Source organism: Gymnoscopelus braueri, assembly GCF_963280865.1.
Source record: "Gymnoscopelus braueri genome assembly, chromosome: 3".
NCBI classification, from domain to species: Eukaryota; Metazoa; Chordata; class Actinopteri; order Myctophiformes; family Myctophidae; genus Gymnoscopelus; species Gymnoscopelus braueri.
This window is the reverse complement of record NC_137612.1, coordinates 25,092,852-25,116,465: the sequence shown is the minus strand read 5'-3', so window position 1 is coordinate 25,116,465 and position 23,614 is coordinate 25,092,852. Positions and strand designations below refer to the sequence as shown.

The 23,614-nt window shown below is 40.3% G+C and overlaps 1 protein-coding gene across 1 annotated transcript in view; it reads left to right on the top strand.

Moving 5' to 3' along the window:
* Window positions 1-23,614, top strand: part of dhrs3b (dehydrogenase/reductase (SDR family) member 3b) — a 280,407-nt gene that overhangs the window by 29,489 nt on the left and 227,304 nt on the right. The gene's annotated exons all lie outside the window — the stretch shown is intronic.

Sequence of the window (23,614 nt, the reverse complement as noted above, 5' to 3'; positions counted from 1 at the left end):
TCTCTGGGAGTGGGATCAGTTCCAGATCCACAGGGTCCACTTGTTTCCCAACTCTCAATCATTTAGCTTGGGATCCCCTGGAACCCTGTCAAGGATCCAATTGTGGGTCCCTAGACCCTACATTGTGTGTGTGTGTGTGTGTGTGTGTGTGTGTGTGTGTGTGTGTGTGTGTGTGTGTGTGTGTGTGTGTGTGTGTGTGTGTGTGTGTGTGTGTGTGTGTGTGTGTGTGTGTGTGTGTGTGTGTGTGTGTGTGTGCGCGCGCACACACACACACACACATGTGCACACGTGCACATGCAGGTACATATTATGCATGCATGCATATGTGCATGTGTCATCCAAACAGACTTGTGTAATATGAGCACAGCCAGAGCAGGACGGTGAGGACAATTGACTGCAGCACTGTTAATGATTAACACATGTGGATAACACCGGCTATCAATTCATCTGCACTACTAGAAGAGGTTTTTAGCCATATCGAATGTACCCCGACACCATCTTTAAGTTTCTACTGCATGTAGGGATTTCAGCAATTTCCTCTCCCTTTCCACTGAGGGACTTCACTTTTCAATCTGGGCGTGTAGTTTAATTTACTAGACCCCAGAGAATTACAGTCACAGAAGCAGGAAAAAAAAAACTTCAGAAGGTGGAGGGGTTTCAAGCTGCAGTACTGACAGACTGCTCATGAACAGCTCTGTTCTGCTTAAAACCAATTTCATCATTCAACTTATCTCAAATATTAAGGGAACACAATCTCTCTCATTAATAGAAATGAATATGATCCCTTAAAGAGTAACGTTCTATAATTGATGTGGATCAGGATCCCTAAATGAGACTGAAAACAGATTTTCCCGTTATTTATTGGGTGGAATGAGTAATGTTTTGTCTTCATTTGAGTCTTTGTGCAAGGTGTGGTATTATTATATTGTGTGGTGTACCACTTCACCAATATAAGTGTCAGCAATATACTTAAGGTACAGGAGTATTGCATGTATTCCTGACTTGGGCATGTATTTCCGACTTGCATCGTTCCTGTCCCTGAGTAGGCTTAATAAGTCCACACACACACACACACACACACACACACACACACACACACACACACACACACACACACACACACACACACACACACACACACACACACACACACACACACACACACACACACACACACACACACACACACACACACACACACACACACAGACCAAAAGAGAACATCCCATTCCCATAACCTAGGACATTACAGATATGATCTCCTAATGGGTGCAGTGCCACTGCCCATTAACAGCTACCGGCAGATGTCAGTGTGCCATCAACAGGTGAATGATCCCTTTTCAGTGACTACATTCCTATTCCCTACCAGTTCAGACATGTGTGTCTTACATAAAGCCTGATTTATACTTTGTTGTAGGCTACAGCGGTGTGGCATGAACAAAAACAACCGATCTACAAGCTCACAACACATCGCGGATGCAATGAGCATAATTAAGTCGAACCTACATTTTACAAAAGGCAAATAATTCAGAAGTAGCAGATTTTTCCACTCCAGTCCAAGAGTCTGTGTGCTCAGAATGGATGGGCTGGCAGAGAGCCAGCTCAAGGCAGTGGTAGTATAAAGGCTTAGAGACAGACATGGCACTGGGCAGCTTTTCCGAATGAATTTTGCATAATAAAGTCCATAACACTCAATATCCTCAGTAGTCTTCTACCATTTATGATACCAGTGAGGAGTCTGGATGGATTTATGGGTATTAAAATGCCCACCCTCTCTCCCTGAAAATTGGATTTCCATTAAATGCTGTGGTAAGGAATTTTAACAAGGGAGACTAATTTGTTGGCAGGAGTTTGTCTTTTTTTCCACTCACTAAAAGCGAGAGGGCCTGGGTGTGCAACAGAAGGGAGATTTGTATAAATCTCCCAGCTACCCCTCCGTCTATTACAAAATAAACGTTATGCAAATCAGTGGATGTTTTTTTCACAGTCATGAGCAAAGATTTGTTTACAGAGAAGTCCTCAAAACCATCTCAATTAAATCTTAGAAACCATAGAGTATCATTACAGCAGTCAACCATACCACTTCCCAACTTACCCCTTGAAATATTGATGCATTTGCACCCCCTTGTGGTAATGTCATAACATTACACAGTGTAACTAAATTACGTGTTTTAATGAGAGAATACCTCTCTGAAAAGGAATTAATATATTTGACCTTAAAGTGGTCTAGAACAATCTCATCAAAATCTGTGAACTATGAACCACAGAACTGCAAAACCAGACACATCAAGCTTTTGGCATCAGATTGAGTGGTACAGCTGTACCACTCAATCTGAGACCTACCCCTTTTCTGTAAATTGGCTTGTGGATAATCATAGATGACCCTATAAAGATGAATGAGGGTAAAACAGCAATATTAGAAATATGAAAATAGTAATAATGTTATAATGAGCAGCTCTCTTAGAAAGTAAAAAACAACAACAGAGGAAAACACTAAATAAAATTGTGGTAACCAGAAGAGGGCACCTGAGCAGTCTGAGCTGTCAATTTAGTCTGTCCTTCAGAAGATTAAATTGTAATCAGGTTGTAAGAGCTGAATCTGCTCCATTAAAAACTAATGGTAAACATATTCTGCTTACAGCATAGCCGTAGGCCATTGCATTTTTATATCAAGTTGAACTTTATTTGGTAAAGTGTTGAACCCGACTCATCCCTTATAAATGCTCTATTGGCTGAAACATGTGTTAATATAACTGCATGTTACATTGTTTTTTGGAGGCAAAATAACTCAATTAGTAATGTCAACTAATTAACATAAAACTAATTGCAAATTCAAGCACTTTAAGAGTATAACCTTCAGCAAGCCTGCTTACCAGAAGGTTGTCCCAGCTGGACAGAGGCAGTATTCCAGATCTAAAGTGAGTTGTGAAGGAGATAATACTTTAATCTCAGCTGGATCTCAGCTAAGTAAAAGGGGACCTTGAAGATAGTGAAGGATTACACTGTTTTCTGTCCACTGACTCTATGACATTGTTGACAGTCTCCAAAAAGGATCAGGGGAGAAAAGAGAGGCAGCCTTGTCTAAATACTTTGTCTTCCTGTTAAAGATCAAAAGCTATGGGCTACTTCATTTTATTTAAATCAATATCACATACTGTAGACCTATATCGCAAAGCAGAGGTGGGGAAAGTCAATACAACTATTGGTATCATGACAGTATCATGGTCAGTATCATATGATACTGACCATGATACTGACATGATACAGACACATGTCAGTATCATGGTCAGTATCATGGTCCTATCATGTCAGTAAACATATGGTCAGTATCATGTCAGTAAACATGGCCAGTATCATGTCAGTATCAGTATCATGAAACTGACATTTCGTTGTTAAATTGTGTTCTATGGATATTGATACATTGTTAACATACTTTTGATGAATTACAGTTATTTAATATACATTTTTCTTTGAGCGTTTAAAGAAAACAAACAATGGGCAAAAGTCTATTATTTTCTATTCTATTCTCTGCTACAGTATATGAATAAACCATGTTAGCCCCCTTTACTAACTCATTCTTTTTGTCTCCGCCAGGCCGAAAGGCATGGCGAGAGAGTATGTTTTACCCCCTGTCCGTCCGTCCGTGTGTCCGTCCGTGTGTCCTGTCCTGTCCGTGTGTTAGCAGCTAATCTCCGGCACCGTTGGCCCGGTCGCTGCGAAACTGTGCACACACACTCCCTGGATGCCAATTCAGAAACTCTGCATCAAGATTTTCACATGGGCCTGTTATAGCGCCACCAGGAGGCCGATTTGTGCAAAACCCATTTACTCCTACAGATTTTATCCAAACATCGGTACACAGTATCTCTATAGTCATGTGATCAAGACGGATCTGTGCGATATTTCATATTCCATCCTGATTGGCTAAGGTTGGCTTCCAAAGTTTGCAGGATTGGTCCGTTTTGGACAACATTTCTCAAATCATGAACACAGCTTGCGATTTCCGTGAAATTTCACACGCACATTCCCACTAGAAATGCCACCCATTTTCACATTGGCCTGTTATAGCGCCACCAGCAGGTCTAATTTACCAAAACACATTTTTGCAACAAAATGCCTCAAATCATGAATGCACGCACAGTGTTGTAGTGCTAATTTTGGAAGTGGAAGTTTTTCTAGTTTATTTTGTTTTTCATCGCTGCTAGCTCGAAAGGCCGGGAGGCAGAGATTATATTTTCGCACCTGTCCACCTGTCCACCTGTGCATGTGTGTGTCTGTCTGTGTCTGTACAGCTAATCTTGGACACCGCTAGACCGATCGGAGGGAAGTTTTGCATGCTGTGGAGTCTCGCTGGGCCGCCAGACAGGTAAGCACCCCAGCGAGGCAAAAATGCCCTTTTGGCTTTTGCAAATACCGTCTCTTGGTTTGGTCAGTCGTCACAATGCACACTCCCAGTAGGCCCAGAAAGAACCTCCACCCCAAATGTTTCACAAGGGGTGGGGCTCTATACCGTGTACTTCCAAAAGCGCGTTCACTTCTGCCCTTAACGCCGGGTCCCACAAACGCAAACAGCACGTTACCATCTGTCGTTCATTATCTGTTTCTCCCCGCAGCTTCTTCATAACCATGTAGCCTACTTTACTCTCATTTACAGTCGGTGGTCAACTCCTATCTGTGTCACGTTGCCTTTTTAATAGGGCACTGCTATGAAACACGATACTGTAGTGTATATCTATCATTGTTATGTAGACATACAGACAGACTTTGTAAACAGATAGTCCTGGCTCAATTAGTACTCACAGATTATTTTATGCAATTTATACTCTTTTAATGAAAGACACACACATTCATGACTTCATAAATTGTTCAGTGTCTCTAACCGACATGATATGCAGACTTACCGATGTGTCTGTAGAGGACCTACTATGGTATTAATTATTAGTATCAATTGGTTTGATATTTAGATGGGTGGGTTTGTCTTGCATCGCAGTGCAGGGAAAGTTTGTCAGTCACTTACATGAATGTACATATGAACTAGACTGACTTTAAAATAAAATCTGGTTTTGTTAAACATTGCTAAATCTTAAAGTATTTGCCAATACTATTTGAACTAAGCGTTCAGTCACTATTTAAAGGTTACTCGTTTTTTATTTTATTATAATCAACACTATATTGGACTTCATGATTAGAGACAGTCATCAACATTACACTTTTGAACTTGATTAGCTAAACAGCTAGTTAAGGTAGTGACATCAATTTTGGCTGCGTTTGTAAAACTTCATCTCTAACTGACACAGACTGCAAGGAACTCAAACACAGCTTTCAATTAACTCAGTTCAAACAGGAAGTTACCCTGTGTGACTGTGTGTGCCGAAAATAGCAAGCTCACACAGCATAAATTAGGCATTAGACAGATACGCAGCGATGGGTACATGCAATGAGGTGCTTGGGTACAGCAACCATGTGAGTATGCAGGCTGACTGCACTGACAGTACTACATCACTAGATGGCAATCACTGACTTCCTTCACTCAATGACTTCCACAGTGGAGATAGGGTGATATACAAATAATAACAATAAAATATAAAGATGCACATTTTAATAATTAAATCCTGGGGTGAATACATAGCATTATGAGTAGTTCCAAATGCAAATGTACTTGGCTGTTTCATAATAGACTACAGGAGTACTGTAATATCAGGAACAATATTTATAATTTGTCCTTTCCTAATAACAACTTAATGTGTGATTAGTGCTTAGGCACTTATGATAAAATCATAACATGCTTAGAATGTGTCACAATGCACATGTAAGGCATTAACCTTCTCCGGCTTACAGGCCTGATTTGTTAGAGGTTTCACACTGACTGAGGCTTGACCTTCAGCCAGCGTTACCACTTATTGGAAGTGTAATAAACGCTTCAGTGCGTGGCATTTCAACAAAAATACTGACCTTGTCTGCTGCTGATTTTCAAACTATGAGCAATCTCCACCGTTCTGTCCAGTTGCACAAGATGAAAAGGAGAGGAAAATGTAATCTTCTGCACAGGGTCAAGCACAACATTTGAACACATGGGTTGTCAGTAAGTCCTGTGAAGTCACAGAATGTATGTACTGTGTGCTGTCAGACTAGACAGGCCCTTGAGCTACTGATGTTTCGTCTCTTACCAGCACTTTTGCTCTGGTTGTTTTCGCTATACTCCTTCTCTTCCCTCTTCCTCCGCACACAGTCCTCCGTCCTCCTCCACAGCAGAGGGGTCTGACTTGTCTCCTGCTGGCTTGTGGTCTCCCTCTGACTGCCTGCTCCACTCCTCTTCCCTCCTGCACACAGTCTTCCATCCTCCACATCAGCAGACATAATGTTAGGCCTGATTTCAGCACTATAGTCACTTAGTCAGTGATGTTGGGTGTTGGCTCACTAGGTCGCACAGAAACTTGATCATATGCTTGCAGCTGCTACTCGACGTTGCTGCTTGACACAGCATAGACAACATCCAAGCTAATACATTTTTATTTTAAAACAAAAATTCTGTTGTTGTTTATACCTCTAGAACAGACTTTTGAAAACACTGCTGATCCTGTTTTGCTATGAAAACCCCAGCATTTAGTCTGGACGGGCGGGAAAGGAGTTTTTTTTCATGATTGGGACCTTTGTCAGATAAAGAAGATGTATCACAGAGTGTCTTGCTTTCCTATTGATCTTGGTCAACATGCTGGCAGCCATTTCAGCAAGAAATTGGGCCATAGCTTACTTCCTTCACAGGTGTTATCAATGATACTAATTAAGGCTCTGCAGCTGTTCCATTTAGTGTAGCCTGTTCAGTGAGTTAACATGCACAATATTAGCACTGACTCTTTTGACCAGAATGGAACACAACCTTAATTAGTATCATTGGTATCACCCTAAAGAATTACAAGCATTTCCGACCTTGTTGTCTATGTTACCAGCTGTTCTGCTGATAAAGTCTGCATTTTATAATGGTACTATTGCCTATGTGCGATACATTGCTTCCTTATCTTTATTCTTTGTTCTAAACCCTGGTGACTTTGATCCTCCATTATACCAGCAGAACATATGTATGTATACTTGTACCCATGCACACACGTGCACACACGCACGCACACGCAGCTCATTTTGCAGCGAGCCTTTGAGTGCACATAGATCATAATGAAATAACTTGAAATGTATTAGATTAAAGCACTGTGTCACAGCCTTACCTTGCCTGCATGACTGGCTGTGAATGCAGTTTATAACTTGTCACCTTATTATGATGTAATGTGACAACTACTTCAGCTGAGTCAGAGGCTGGCCTTTACGATGTTGCAACACAGACTTGAGATTTAACAACCCCTGACAAAGAGTCTTCCTTCTTAATGGAGAATAAGATTTACTACAGAGGTCCTTCTTAAGAACCATATTCTGGGGCAGAAATACCAGACAGTGAGGGAAAAAGCTAGGGACCATAGACCTCTGGGGGACAGTGGTCAACTATATAGGGTTTAATTGGTTAAGTGGTTAGCAAACAGACACTCTTGCCAGAGCGACTTATACTTGCAGGATCAGAGTATAAATGGCATGAACCTTATTCATCAAACGACAGGGGGTCCGATAAGTCGAGTGCAAAGAAAAACTATTTAGTGCTTCAAATAAACTAATATACCAGGTAAACATCAGACCCAGCATCTGTCTATATGTCAATTTATTATGTATTGTATTGTATCATGTTTTAAGGTTGTCTGTAGTGTATCTTGGGGAAGATTAGCTGCTGCCCTAGGCATCAGCTAATGGGGATCCATGATATATATATATATATATATATATATATATATATATATATATATATATATATATATATATATATATATATATATATATATATATATATATATAACATTTGAACATTTGAACAAGTAACCAACATAGTATTCTTCCAAGTACAACTAGCATCTATCATGATGCACCCTATGCTAAGGGTTAAGGTGGAGTCTGACGGTGTCTATCATGCTGGGTGGATCATAGGAGGTGCCATGCCCTTGATTGCCTTGTAGGCTATGACCAGTATTTAGAACTTGGTGCAGCCAGGCAGCAACCGGAAATGCAAAAGGGAATGCAAAAGGTGGGAGAAATGAAACCAGGCATGTTAGGGCATTCTGGAAAAGTTGATGGGCTTTGAGTGAGAAAGCTGCTTTTTTCTCTTCTACACAACAACATAGCAAATGCACATTTTGCTGAGGCATTTTGTTTTAACATTCTGGCCTTTTTTTTTTGCACAATGAAATGTGCAGTGTCTACACATTGACTTTGGTTGGTATCCAACTACCATGTGTCTACCAGAGATGTGCCACTCATAATTATTCTCTAATTATCTCTAATCTAATGGTCACGGAGAGTCGGCCAGAATGACATTTCATGCTTCTCTGTGAAGCCCATCCATAAAGCAAATGGTTTAATGAGAATGTAGCAAATCAGCAGAAAGAAGGCCAATAATCTAATGGACAAACGACAAGAATATGTACCACACTGTGCATGGTAAAATGTGTGTGTTCATTTGCACACAAATGTGAGTGTTCATTTGCCGAGTAGGCTAAGGAGACTGTTGGCTATTCTGGTAGAAATATAAACAGGGGGACAAGGAGAGAGTCTATTTGTTAGAAATAAGACATGGGTCACCACCCACAAGTTCACATATAATGCTTTATTTGTTTTTCATTCTCACTAGGTATCATTTATATTCACACACACAGTAAATATGCATTGTTTTATTGAAATGGAAAACCCAATAGCAAAAATATGCCATGCATTATTCAACCCTTATTCTTATGCTAATGTCACCAGCATTCTACTGCTTGAAAAATGTTGCAATGACAGTAAAATGCTTGTGGGACAACAAAAGTATATTTGTTAGAAACAACTGCAGTATTGCTACTTTTCATTATATGAAAGCCAACTGAATGATATGCTCTACAGTAAACTGCATGAAACATGCTGCCCTGTTCACAACACAACACAACCAGTGTGATGATGTCACTGCTGCTACTATTAGTTAGAAACAGAAGCCTTTTTTGCTTAGTGAGTAGTGACAACCTGTCTGCTCCTGGGTGACACCATGTCCTTTCCGTTTAAGGACAAACTGTCATCAATGACTGTGCAAAGCATACACATGGTTATCTGTGTCATATTAATTAGTCACAATTATTTTTGCATATTGCCCCTCGGCTGCAACTTACACAACATATAATTGTTGCATGAAAAAAGTAAGAACCAATATATTAACATTTGACTCGGCTCTGAATTAAATGTTTACAGTGTAAATCATCAGATGATCTGTCTTAGATGGACCTTCCAAGGGCTCTCTGTGTGATGTGAGGTCCCCTCTGGTTCTCTGCTGCATTGGATAAGCCAAACAGATGTGGACTTTCCCCAAAACTCCACCCCCATCAGTGTGCCCCCTCACACATCAAACTAATTTATTCTGCCTGTGATAGCACAAGACTACCATCTACCATCTGCTCTCTATGCAGGCGGCTCCCACATCTGGGCCCTGCATGTCATTTCTCCTCCTACCAACACTATTAATACAACTTGCTCTGTAAAACCCTTTAATTTAATGTGAGTGTAAAAATCAACCTACAGTAATACACTCAGAGTTAACCACTTAACAATAATAATAGAAGAAATAGACAATCTACAATCTCACAATGCTTTGCGTTTGCTATTTTAGCTATTTTGAAAATTGTTGAAATTTGTTGATATGTTAATGTTATGCCCAAAACACAACCATGACTATTTCAGAGACTCAACACAACCGCTTTGCGCCTAGCGGCGAGCTTTGTGCCCAAAGAACACGCAATTTAACTAATGAAATTGGAGGTCGGACACACTACCAATGCAATTGCTTCTAGTGTGTTAGAATATATCATGTGCCACCATGCGCCATAGGTCGTCTAACTAGAGCCGCTAGATGCTGAAACTGTAAAAAGGGGAGGCAATTTCTGAGATGGAGTAGGTGACTTGGTGACGGTCATTGACATTATTTACCACCAGCATCACTTTCCACCATAGCTTAGTTACACGCATGAGAACGCACACACACACACACACACACACACACACACACACACACACACACACACACACACACACACACACACACACACACACACACACACACACACACACACACACACACACACACACACACACACACACACACACACACACACACACACACACCCAGTGGAAAGTTCCAGGTGTCCCATGGAGAGACCTTGGGTTTTTCTTCCAGGGTCTCTGTGTGTCAGTGGCCCACGTTTCCCTTCCTCTTGCCAAGACACCAACCATGCATTAATTGCCCCAGACACACACCCAGTGAGACAGAACAAACAAGGTTGACCTTTTCCAGGTGAGTACTGCTGCAAAATGTTTTTTCTTATTTCATGCTTGTTTCCCCCCCCCTCTCTTAAGCCTATTAGCCCTGATTTCTATATATATGTATATATTTTATATTTTTTGAAGATATTTTCTCAGGCTTTATTTTACTTTATTTATAGTGTATAGTGGAGTTGGACAGGAAACAGAAAGAGAGAGATGGGGAGAGAAATTGAGGTCATAAACCCCCCCCCCCCAAAAAAGTTAAAATGAATGTCATAGAACCTTTAAGGTTGTTACACACCAGGAGCGACGTTAATGAACGAGATACGAAACTGCATCAAACTTTCATCAACCTCATTCATACAGGTTGATGATTTGATTTGCACTGAAAAATCTACCTAATTAAAAAAAAAAATTACTCCGCTTAATCACGATGTCATAATGGCGCTCTGTGTGCATGTACTCATAACACAAACAGCAGTTTAGATTAACGCATTTCAATCGCACGAAATAAACGCTCCTGGTGTTTACAGACCGGCCTTAAGTCGTAGGACAATGATATCCTGTGCCAAAAGTAGCTGATCTAAAACTCACAACGCGTCGAATTTTAGCGTGAAACTCAGTTCTTGTCGGCAAGCAACAGCGTCATGTGAGACGCACTGTGAAAGCGGGCCAAATGCACAGACACTAACCCCGGGTGAGTGATCTGTGTGTAGGCTACTATAGGACGAGGCAGGCCCTTGTCATTGTCTGTCAGCAGCAATTCATCTCGTGCTGACTGATTCCTGGTAGGGGTTTAATCAGTATAATACAACCATGGAAAAAGCTGTCTAGGGTTTCATTGCGATCACAGTTTAGATCTCACCTTGACATTTTACGGTGGTGTGACCGACAAGCGGATGATAAGCGACAACGTTCCAATGACTGAAGCAGCAAGCAAATATCGTCGCTGTCGGGTGGAAACCTTGAATGTCCAAAACCCGTTACTTTTCAGGAAATGGAACGGATATTTTCAGATATTATGAAAGAAAATTGCAGATCTACTTGTTTGATTGCCTATTTTCACTACCTTTGCTTGACACTCTTGTACAACGAAGTATAGCCCCGGGAGGGCATTAAAAAAACCCATAAAAAGTTCAAATATGGAGATACGAGGTTTCTGCCCGACAGTGTCGTGACTATGCAATGTCTCCACTCTCCATAGTCCCATTTTTCCACTTACTCTCTCAGTCCTGCACTTTATTGCTGCCTCAACACAATCCATCGTCAAACCTCTAAGTAGGCCATACAGTACGGAAGCCTGCATTTATTTATAGTACGTCACTAAGCCACGGAGTTCTCTCTTTGACGTACTAGCTACACCACTATGAATCACTACTATTTGATACTCTTCCCTTTCTCAGGGGCGTTCTCCATGCAGTGCTGCAATTAGTCAAGGTTTTGGACAGGCTGAGATTCATCCAAATGTCAACGATTAGCCAAATAATCATCAACTAAAAAGGCCACCTTCCTGTGTAGTGTGGATCTCATTTGTTGGGATAGCCTGACACTTCATATCTTCCTCCTCTACTTGCTCTAATATGTGGCTTAGAAATTGTTAGGACCAGTTTATAATATCTGTGTACAGAGATATATATTATAATGTGTGTATATAAGTTCTTTCTTTGATTTGTATTCATTTAATTGAATTCCTGCAATGTATTAATCCAATGTGTAATATGTCTGACAGTCCTTATCAGCTAGTAGAATTCCACTCCACTGTCTCCTCCTTTCTCCTGTCTTTTGATAATAAAGTGCTTGGCAGAGGGGAGGATGCGCCATTGTAAGTTGGGATCGTGTCCAGTGAGATACATGGTCGTTTACAATCCTCGTACGAGTAAAAGAGATCTCGTGTGTTACGTGTCTTTCTTTATCTGTGTGTGATCAAACAGCAAGGGGGTTTAAGATAACGATCAAGAACCTATCATTTCACTGGTCCTTCGTGTCGGATTTCTACGTCGTTTTTGGAAGAGGAGAAGAGGACGCATCGCAAGTCTATCGATAGCCAGAGATCCAAGAGGGTCCTGCAAGCCCTGGGGTGTAAAGTCGCACCAGGCCGGTGTTCACCAGTCCGAAATCTTCTCTTCGACGAACGACTGCCGAAATCTGAACGTGATCACACGCCTATAAGAAACATGTAAGTGGTCCTTGTGTGGACATATTGTTGTTATTACTAAGGTGTAATATTGACAAGTGTGGTCCTTGTGTGGACATATTGTTGTTATTACGAAGGTGTAATATTGACAAGTGTGTTGTAGTTGTGCATAGATAAGCAACTACAGTTATAGTTGTGTTGTAGTGGCGGGGGCCACTGCATTTTATTAGCTGCAAGAGTATACTGAGAACGAGTTTTGTGTGAGTTCAAGAGAGAGTCACGGTAGTTAATAAGATAAAGAGTCTGATAACTCCCTCCAGAGGATTCAGTGATTTATCCTCTGGGGCAAGTCGACACGTGGTGGACCTTCCAGGGCATGATCCTTTTGTCTATGTTTAGTCTATATATCTTGTATAACCCCCATAAGACTCTCAGGGGTGTACGGTGTGTGGTTTGAATGTGATAAGTTAGCTGATCCCCTGGGCTAGTCCAACACGTGGTGAACGTGGTGAATATTTGGGTGTGATACAGTTTTTGACCAGTATACAGCAGTGCCTAGATAAAGTTTGAAATACTGTACACTCAGTTAGGATAAGAACAAGATATTTACAGTGAATAAAATAATTTCTACACATTGAACAGAACATTATAAGAACCACACATATTTAAGTTTTCACCCACATAATAGTAATTGACTGCTAATATGGAGAAGGAAAAAGAAGATACAGGTGCTCCTGTGAAACAAGTGATTGTAGTCGATGTTACCAACGAAGGAGATAAGCCAAAGCAGGGCAAGAAGAGAGGCCAGCCAAGGGCCCCCAACTCATGTTTTAGGTGTGGTCGTATGGGCCACTTTGTGGCTGATTGTAGATCAAGCACAACAGTACATGGATGGGATGATACGAGGAAAGAGAAAGGCCAACCAAGGGCCCCCAACTCATGTTTTAGGTGTGGTTGTATGGGCCACTTTGTGGCTGATTGTAGATCAAACACAACAGTGGATGGTTGGAATGATGAGAGAGATTAGAGAAGAGAGAAAGAGAAGAAGGTAGGAGGCTGTGCGCATTAGAGCGACAGCGAGAGAGAGAGAGTTTTGTAGTAAGAAAACATGTTTTGTTTTGTCTAAAAGATGTGTAAATGAGAGAGTGGATTGTGCATTTTTCGTGATCTGTATGAATTGCCCCACATAGATGCAGCAATCATTTAAACATTTCAAAATTCCATGTCGTGGTGCACAACGACATGGAAGGAGTGATGTTTAAATGAGAGTAAGAGTGTATGTATGTGTGTGGATGAATGTATTTTTTTTTTTTTTTTAGTAACAACATGAGAATCACAGTACATGGCAGTACAGTCCACCTAGAAGTTATTTTTCTGCATGAAAGGAGGAAGAGAGAGAGTGTGCATGTGTGTTCAGGTGTTAGTGTACATGAATTGTAAGTGAATGTGGTGTTTGGGTGTAATACATATGTACTATATGTAAAGTGTGAAGGGTAGCAACAGTAGTGTGAACAAATGGGTTATGACGTGCGTGTGTGCTTGTATACGTGCATGTGTGTAGTTTCATGTACCGAAAAGACTGTGTGTGTTTGAAGCATGTGGAATGACGTCACTTACGTTGGAGAGTGTCAGGTAATGTGTGTGTGAGAGGAGTGAGAAATATTATAGAAGTGATGCATGAGTCTGAACCAAATCTGTAATGTGCAGATTGTATGTGTGTCTGTCTGACTGTCTGCATGTGTGTGTGTGTTCACATGTGTGCGTGAGAGAGAGAGAGACAGAGACACAGAGACTGATTACTGGAGTGTGTGTGTGCGCTCCAGTGAGCCTGCCTGTGCGTGAGTGTGTGAGTGTGTGTGTGTGTGCGTGTGCGTGTGAAGTCCAGCCAAGAAAGAACAGGAGAAGCCCAAATAATTTTCAGTTTAGAGTATTTTTACTCAGTTTGGGAACTTTAAAGTATCTGTACAAATTTTTTAAGTATTTCTACTCATTTGAGTATTCCACAAGGGCTTGTTAAGTCCAGCCAATTTCTCAAGGGAAATAGCAAATTTTGAGGCCACGTTTCTCAGTTGTCTCATGTTATCTCTTGTGTTGATTTATTTTGGGAGAATCTCCCACACACGTGAGGTATGTGTGGAAAACCACAAGTAAGCTCTTAAAGCACTTGAAGGTCACGGGCAATAAAGCATCTAGCTTCCTAGGCCACTCACTCAGCATGACATGATGCAAAATTATGGGTTTAACTGGTTTGTTAAGATAAAAAAAATAGATTAGACGAGCTCCTCTGTGTAGGCCTTGCCTGACCATACTAATCCCTTTGTCCAAACTGAAAGATGTTAAGGCCTCTAGGTTTTTACTCCAAATGTCTCTTAACTAACCCATTAAGACCTGGAACCTGTGTAAATTTTTGATATGTACTGAACCTCATCTCACTAAAGTTCGTTGCCAAGATGCATTTTCTACTTTGTTTATTTTTTTGCTGCACAGTAGACTAGCAGAGGCACTTTTACGCCTGGGAAACGCTTATGTAGATAAGATAACAAAGGAACCTAGTCGCGCTTCACATTGGGAGTTTTTATTTGTTATGTCTGCCACCAGTGACACAGACCATTTCACACTTAGGATCTGAAGTTGAGTCATGACCATGGGTCATATCTCAAACAGGAGGGATGGTACACATATATATATAATTAAGCAGCATTTTCACACTTATAATTTTCAAAATTATGCTAAACAGTTTTGTACATGTTTTAGACAATGAAAAGGTAACGAAAGGCCATATGTAAGACTATTATTTCCACTTCTTGAAAAGTGATGATACTGTAAAACTAGATTGAAGTACAGATGTGTCAAAACGGCCATAGCCATAATGCATCACATTAGTGGCGAATAAAGTCCAAAGTGCAAATTATCTGTCTAGTCTTTTCTCTCTCCCTACAGGGACTGAAGCACTGGTGATCTGCATGCCGTGATAAAGATCATCAAGCGAAAGGACCAGGACCAACTCTGCGCTGAGAGGGTCCGTTCCGAGTCCTGGTCACCAACACAATTGCTGTGAAACGTGTTATTTGGATCCACAAGAGGCCACTGTAAATTGGTGCGAACATTATCAGATATTTAAGTAATAGGAGTGAAAAAGCCAGCAGCGGGTGGGGCCGAGCGGATAGCGCTCAGGTCAGACCCAAACCTGGAGAAGACTCCCATTAGAATATTCCCCATCCCCATTCCTATTACACTTAGAATTGCACCCCTGGTATTTTTGTGAGTTTTATAATTTCTATGAGTGTATTATATATTTGTATTATTAAAGTTACTCGTAAATCGAGGAGTGTTGACGAAAATGTTTCTCACCGTCTAAATCTAAATGCTGGGTATATTTTTACGCTAATCAAATCGCTAAGACTAAAATGTGAATGTTTATGTTTGCACACATATAAATATATCTGCTTCACACAACTGGTCATGAGAAGTGACATGCCTCGAAATTCAATATCGCTGGTGAGCCTTGGGAGAAAATGACTTTGAACTAACAGCAGCTATTTGCCGTGTAAACCGTACCATCAGTTGAAATACGCCCTAAATAGCACTGTTAAGCCTGTATGTCACTCGGAAGCCTAACCTTTGTTATGTCCACGCTGGCTCTGTGAAGAAGGGTCAGATCAACGAACACAATTGTCAACAGACATTAATGCTGACTCCCCCGTGTTTGTTTAGATCAACTAAGAATTGGAGGTTGTAAGAAAAATACAATCTCACTGGTATCCCGTGCCAATAAGGTTGGTTTGTCTCTCTTTCCCCATCTTGGAGTGGGAAAGCTTATGTTACGTGTAGAGACAATTAACTATAGACGTAGCCTGTTCCTCAATGCTACAATGACATTAATTCCAAGAATGTTAGTGACGCAAAGCAAGACCATTAGTGTATGGTCAATGAAAAGGTCGTGCAGACATGCGGCGTTGTCTCAGATATGTGTCCCAAGTGCTCCACTCCACACGAGAGTGTGTATTCCTTTCAAGCCCTATTTGAGAGTGACATAGAAAGTTAGTCCCAAGGCCACTGGAAGCGAAGAGGCAAATGTTTGAGTTGTTGGGTTGATTAATAAAAATCCTGTTATGATGTTCATTTTGAAATGTGAAGGCAAGAAAAATGTGATTGATGTTCAGAAGTATTAATTAAATGAACAACAGGAGGGAATGTTAGGACCAGTTTATAATATCTGTGTACAGAGATATATATTATAATGTGTGTATATAAGTTCTTTCTTTGATTTGTATTCATTTAATTGAATTCCTGCAATGTATTAATCCAATGTGTAATATGTCTGACAGTCCTTATCAGCTAGTAGAATTCCACTCCACTGTCTCCTCCTTTCTCCTGTCTTTTGATAATAAAGTGCTTGGCAGAGGGGAGGATGCGCCATTGTAAGTTGGGATCGTGTCCAGTGAGATACATGGTCGTTTACAATCCTCGTACGAGTAAAAGAGATCTCGTGTGTTACGTGTCTTTCTTTATCTGTGTGTGATCAAACAGCAAGGGGGTTTAAGATAACGATCAAGAACCTATCAGAAATGTACAGTAGCCTATAAGCTAATGGTTCTCAAATGTTTTCATGTCAAGATCCCACAAATTAATACTGTAGGTATTTGGCCGCAGACGCTGTAAAAAGGCTCTAACGGCCAAGGCTCCAAAAATTGTCCAGGAATGCAGATTTATTTATTTACCTTCAGGTACACCAATAAAAGGCAGTGCAATAATAACTTCACAAACAAAGAAACTGGCCAAAAATACGAAATTAACACTTGAAACGAACTAAGGAAACACAACAAACCAAGAACTTGAGACACTGTTTAAATTAGGATGGAATATGAAAAATCTAACAGATCCGTCTTGATCACATGACTATAGAGAGCATGTGTACCAATTTGCGTGAAATTTGGATACAATCTGACGGAAATGCCTCGATCGGTGCAGTTATAGATAAAAACACGAATCGGCCTGTAATAGCGCCACCATGAGGCTGATTTGAAAATGTTCAAGTGGCATTTCTTCCTCTGCCTAGTGAGAATGTGCGTGCAAAATGTCACAGAAATTGCATGCTGTGTTCATAATTTGAGGCATTTTGTTCAAAACGGAGCACTCCTGCAAACTTTGGAAGCCATTTTTAGCCAATCAGGATGGAATATGAAAATCGTTTAATGACTATAGAGATACTGTGTACCGATTCGTGTGACGTTTGGACAAAATCTATAGGAGCACTGTCAAAAATTTTTTTTTGCAAAAAGCGGCCTCTTGGTGGCGCTATAACAGGCCCATGTAAAACATTTGGGGCAGAGGTTTTGAATTGGCATCCAGGGGGTGTGTGTGCACAGTTTCACTACGATCAAGCCAACGGAGCCAGAGATTAGCTGGTCACAGACGGACGGACGGACAGACAGGGTGCAAAACATACTCTCTCGCCATGCCTTACGGCCTGGCGGAGACAATTAGTAATTGGCAACTGCTTAACTCAAATATGGTAAGGCCCATGAGTTATTTTACACAATTAACTAATCTTTTACCATAAAAATTACATACAATCACAAGACCAAGGTTTACCAACAAAACCAACATTTACCATCACCCATGAAACCAAACACCCCTCCTCCTCTACAGTACTTGGCACCTTCCAATTAACAGGATTGCCAGCACCGCAGAGGAGGAGGCACAGGTGACTAAATAAGCTAGTTTAAAATATGTGCAGTACTTCAACAATTAACAATGCATATGTACAAATGAAAATGTCTATAGGGCACCGTCAAGACCCCTCTGAAAATATTTTGTGCCATGCATCCCTAAAAGAGCTTGTAGATCGGCTATTTTCAAATATCCAATGTACTGTACATAGCATTAAAGTTGTTAAAAGTGATTTTTATGCTATATTAACACATTTTGCTTAACACATTTTGCTGCCCCTGGAACCCCCTCAAGGACCCCTGGGGGTCCCCGTACTCCTCTTTAAGAACCACTGATATAAGCCACTAACTCCATATAGCTCATATTGTTAATATTGTTTTCTCAATAGCCTGTACAAGTTTTTAGTTTTTTGTATTAGGCTTTTAGTTTTTTGTATTAGGCTATTTTAACTATATATTAATTAAATGAATGTAAAACTCTATCCCAAAAACAGTAGCCAAACCAAAATAAAATAACACCCTTGTGATTCCTTTGGATATCATCATTATCTTCAGCACATTTCCATATCAGCTCAATACTTATGTTTTCTCTGATACTGTGCCAGTCTATCAGCATTGTTTTGATGAATGGGCAAGTAAGTAACCAAGCTGCATTAGCAAAACACCCATTAAATGCAAAAAAATATATATCTCCTTTGGATGCTATAAATCAACGGTTGTTCATTATGATAGCCACTATCACTGTCTTTGTGATGTTTCATGCAAGAGCATCATTGTGGCAGGAGTGTGATGAATGGGCAATAGATTGACCTCATTAAAACTCCAGCGAGTCATTGTAAATTATGATTAGAGCCAACTCCTCCTGTCGCTCACCGCGACCTGCAGGACACTCATCCTCCATCTGTAATGCATTTGCCTTGCTGGATATTTCTCCAGATGAACAAACATTAATCACACAATGATAACCCCGGAATTCAGTGGGTCATTAAAGGTTTTGGCACATTTGTGTTTTTGGTGTTATAACCATCAGCATTTTTCTTCTATATGAACACATACTGTAGCCAGTGAGAGGGTCATACAGTACAGTACAGTACAGTACAGACAGACAGACAGACAGACAGATAATTTCATGGGATATATTATATATTATGATGTTCATGTTCCAAGGATAAGGCAACCCATAAACTGTTATATAGTACAAGTCTATTATGTGTAACATTTTATGTATTATGTACAGTATGTGTTTTTCATTGCCCTGTTGTCAATGGATACAATTCCACATAATTGTACAGTATACATGTGTCTCTCGTGGCTGGAGGACAGCGGCTGGACGCTGGTGCTGTGCATATCATCCCACATGAAATGCATTGTAAAGAAATCATGTGAGGACAGAAACGCTCTCCCACGTTTGACAAGTGTTAAATCAGAGTCTGCTGACATAAACAACCGATGCATGAAAAATCCTCAGATGTTTATGAGGAACGTAGATTTTATTACCCTCGTTATTATTCATTATTCATTACTCATCCTTCCATATTCAACTACTGATATATAGCCTGTGCAGTATATGGCTGTCTCCATATACCAAGCATACAACATGAGGGTAAGGGACACTGACAGAGTGCCAGCCAGTGTTTTGGTGCAGTGGATGAACAGTTTGCCACATGCATGCATTGATGCCCATGGCTGCCCACAGCAGCAAGGTCCTCTGTTTACCCTTCACCTCTCCACCATGAGAGACATTTTAGTGTGGCGTTGAATATGAATTATGCTCAGACAATCCTGGCCTTCACGGCCATCTTCCACACTATCTTAAAGACAAGGACCACGATAAGATCTTGTTTACAAATTCTTATAGCTGACTTGTGATTTGTTATTTGTTACTTTACTTAAAGACATTATTTCAGCCCCACTTGTATCACTACTTTCCCTGATGGATAGAAAATTATATTATCTAATACTTCAAATATTGCACTGATTAGTCTTTTTCAGAGCAATTTAATGAGTGAAGCAATAGTATGCGCTTACACTCCAACATTGTGAATATTACAAACAACCAAAAGCAAGGAGTTCTAAGGTCGAAGCTGCAGCAGCCAAAGAATAAATGTAACTCCCACACTATAGATGTAGCACACACTCTTGTGCTTCTGGAATTCTTGTTTACAGAGTCCTGCATGAAGCTAGAATTGGCACATTCACATCCAAAACGTTGTAGATTAATTTAGCTGAAAGATCATTTTATATCATTAAAATATAGATGATTCAGTATTGTCATTTTTTCATATGATATCCTTTAGTAATTACATTTCTGCCAGGGAAGGGCCAAAATAGATCAAAATGTACAACATGCAAATACCCCCAAAACAACTGTATCAATATAAAATACAAAGTACCAATGTCAAATGTGTATATATGTATATTCTAAATACTACAGAATGCACTTCTCAGACATCTCCATCTGCCCCCCCCCCTTCTATGTTGCCTAGAACTGGATCATTGATTGAGGTCATGTGATCAGTGACATACGCAGGGTGTACTTTTGGCTGACGGGGCAATGTTGAAAATGAGTGGTATTCCCCTTTAAGAACAACATTTTGAAGACCTTAGATGGGGACAAATTTGAACTGATACACTGATGAAAGTAAAGGTTAACATGTTGTGAATTAGGTGTTGTTGCATCATCTGTGCCCAGTCTGCCCACTACATTTACTTATCTGATGCGTGCTTGCCGTGTGCTCATTGTACTGAGCTGCATATAAAACTCTTGTCATGGTGATGTGAACTGTGTAGTACAAGTAGTCCAGAACTTCCTCTGGGAACATCAACACACATAATCTGCAACAAAGGTACAGACAGACTCATATTTCATTCTATGAACTTGCTGGTTATCAATTATTGAAATGACCAACATAAATACTTAATACTATTCCTACAAAGCTGAGGAGGAAATTTAACTGTGATTAACTGATTCCTATTCTTCCTTTTGTTTTTTAACCAAAAGTATTTTGGAAAATACAACAATATTGTTCTCAAAAGTAATGGAAATAGTTTAGATACATGTAACATAAATATTGGCCATCTCTGTAGACATTAGACAACCACTCTGAATAGTTACAATAGTAGTAACTTTTTCTCCAGTGCTGGATGTTTTATTTTGGGAACACAAAGATCCAATTTATGTTCCGTAACTGGGCCAGAGTTTAAGAGTTACGCGCAATTTGTCAATCACAGAAACCAGGATAAGCATGAGGCAAGGCTCTTCTTGCACCCTGCAACCTGACGCCTCTTCAGGCTGCTCCTCCCCAAAGCTATTATCCCTCTGTGAGCCACAGGTCCATTATTCATTCAAAGCTTCCTCTCTGAGCGTTGGCTTACTTCCCTCTCTGTCCGTCTGGCTTCCTGTCTTGGTTTCCAGGTCACGGAACGGAAAGCACTGTCCCTGTTACTTAGTAAACTAGGTGGAAACATGCTGGTGTATTTTCAAATGGTGGAATAAAGCTCTTCCAATGATCACTGCCAGAGTGTTTGTTGCATTGGATCAAAATATCTATTCTATCTGTTCTATATGAGATAATGGTAAATAGAGATGATTGCATGTGCCATGAGCTGAAATCCAGACTTTGGTAGTGTAGTAGTAGTAACAGGTGTTTCAATCAGAGACGCAGAGGTCAGCAAAGTCTGATGACCAACTGGCTAATACTGTAATGTCATGAAGAAAGATGACTGGACAGGAGACCTTAATCAAAAAGTGAACGTTTAGTTCTAAAGTCACAGATTGGTTCACAAGGGCATGGTGGTGTTTTTTTTTCCTTTTCAAATGCCAGGTCCAGTTAGTTGATGGATTCCCAACAACATGCCACCCTCTCTCTCTCTCGTTTCCGCCTTAGCTTCCAAGAGCTCGGGCCGCCGGCTGTGTAGCCATGACAACCAAATGAGGTTTAATGGTTGCAGGAGAATCCTCAGCACCACTGACACACGTGCATGTTCTCGCATTCTGACTCCCTGGCCAGCCTAAATTTACATATTTGGACTTGCCAACTTTCTATGCCCTATGCTGTAGCTCTTTGTGCCTTTAGGCCGTTGTTATTTCCATTCAACACAGTCTCTAACAATGCTCTTTGACCTTAAAGTAATGATTCACACAAAAATGAGAATTCTGTCATTATCTAACCTCATGCCAGTTGCAACACGGATAAAGTTTATTTGTTACACAACACACAAAGGGTTAAACAGACAAATTTGGAGCAACTATCTACAAAACAACTAAAGTCAATGGTGCCCAAGCCATTAGAGATCCAAATAGGGCAAAAATGTATTGCAAAGTTACTCCATACAGTTTATGCAGCATAATCTATGTCTTCTGAAGCCAAATGATTGTGTGCTCATGCTGTGCTTGAGAAGAACGGAAATCTCCCCCACATTTACACTGGAGAGACCCACATCACACAAATCAAAATGGATCTCAAGCGCAAATGTTTTTTTTGGAACGGCTGTATTGAAAATTTGCCCTCACAGTAAGATTCCTTAGCTTCAGATTATGTTAATGAATAATTGATGAATGCATTATATAATGGTTAATATTTCTAGTGCATATACAGTATATGTGTGTGTGTGTGTGTGTGTGTGTGTGTGTGTGTGTGTGTGTGTGTGTGTGTGTGTGTGTGTGTGTGTGTGTGTGTGTGTGTGTGTGTGTGTGTGTGTGTGCGTGCGTGTGAGCGTGTGTGTGTGTGTGTGTGTGTGTGTGTGTGTGTGTGTGTGTGTGTGTGTGTGTGTGTGAAACTTCATTCATTATGGGGCAAATGCTTCATTGAATAATATATTAGGCTAGTTGATCAACAGAAAATGAATCAAATGAACTTTTAGTAATCAAATTATCGGGTTAGCGCTGTATCGTGCAAATATTTGTTATTCATAACTACACCAAAACGTTTATTGTCCAATTGCATTGTACTTGAACTGGGGTGAATTGTAACATGTCTAATCAACTGTAACATTAGCACACGCTAACCATAAGATAAACATATAGTTTTAACATCTGCTGACTGATCTAAGTTTCTGACAGTAAAACAAACATGTGACTATATAATTACCAGGTTTCTTCAAAGCCTTTCCTTTTTTATGTAGGCCACATGCTGAGTATGCAAGTGGATGGTGAAGTAAACCCTCAGATTTCTCAAAATTAACCCATTAAGACCTGAAGCGGATTCTACAAATGTCTTACAAAGTGACGCACTGTGAGCTTATATCTGCTAGTTTTGAATAGCCAACGAATGTGCTATATAGCAACATTTTTAAATGACACAGATGCTTTTCCGGTTTTAATGGATTAACGCCCTTTTCAAATATATATATAGTTCTTCATTTGAATACCTGCAGGTGTGATGATGCAGATAAGTGCAGGATGACATGGTGTGTCTGACAGTACAGGGGTGTTTAG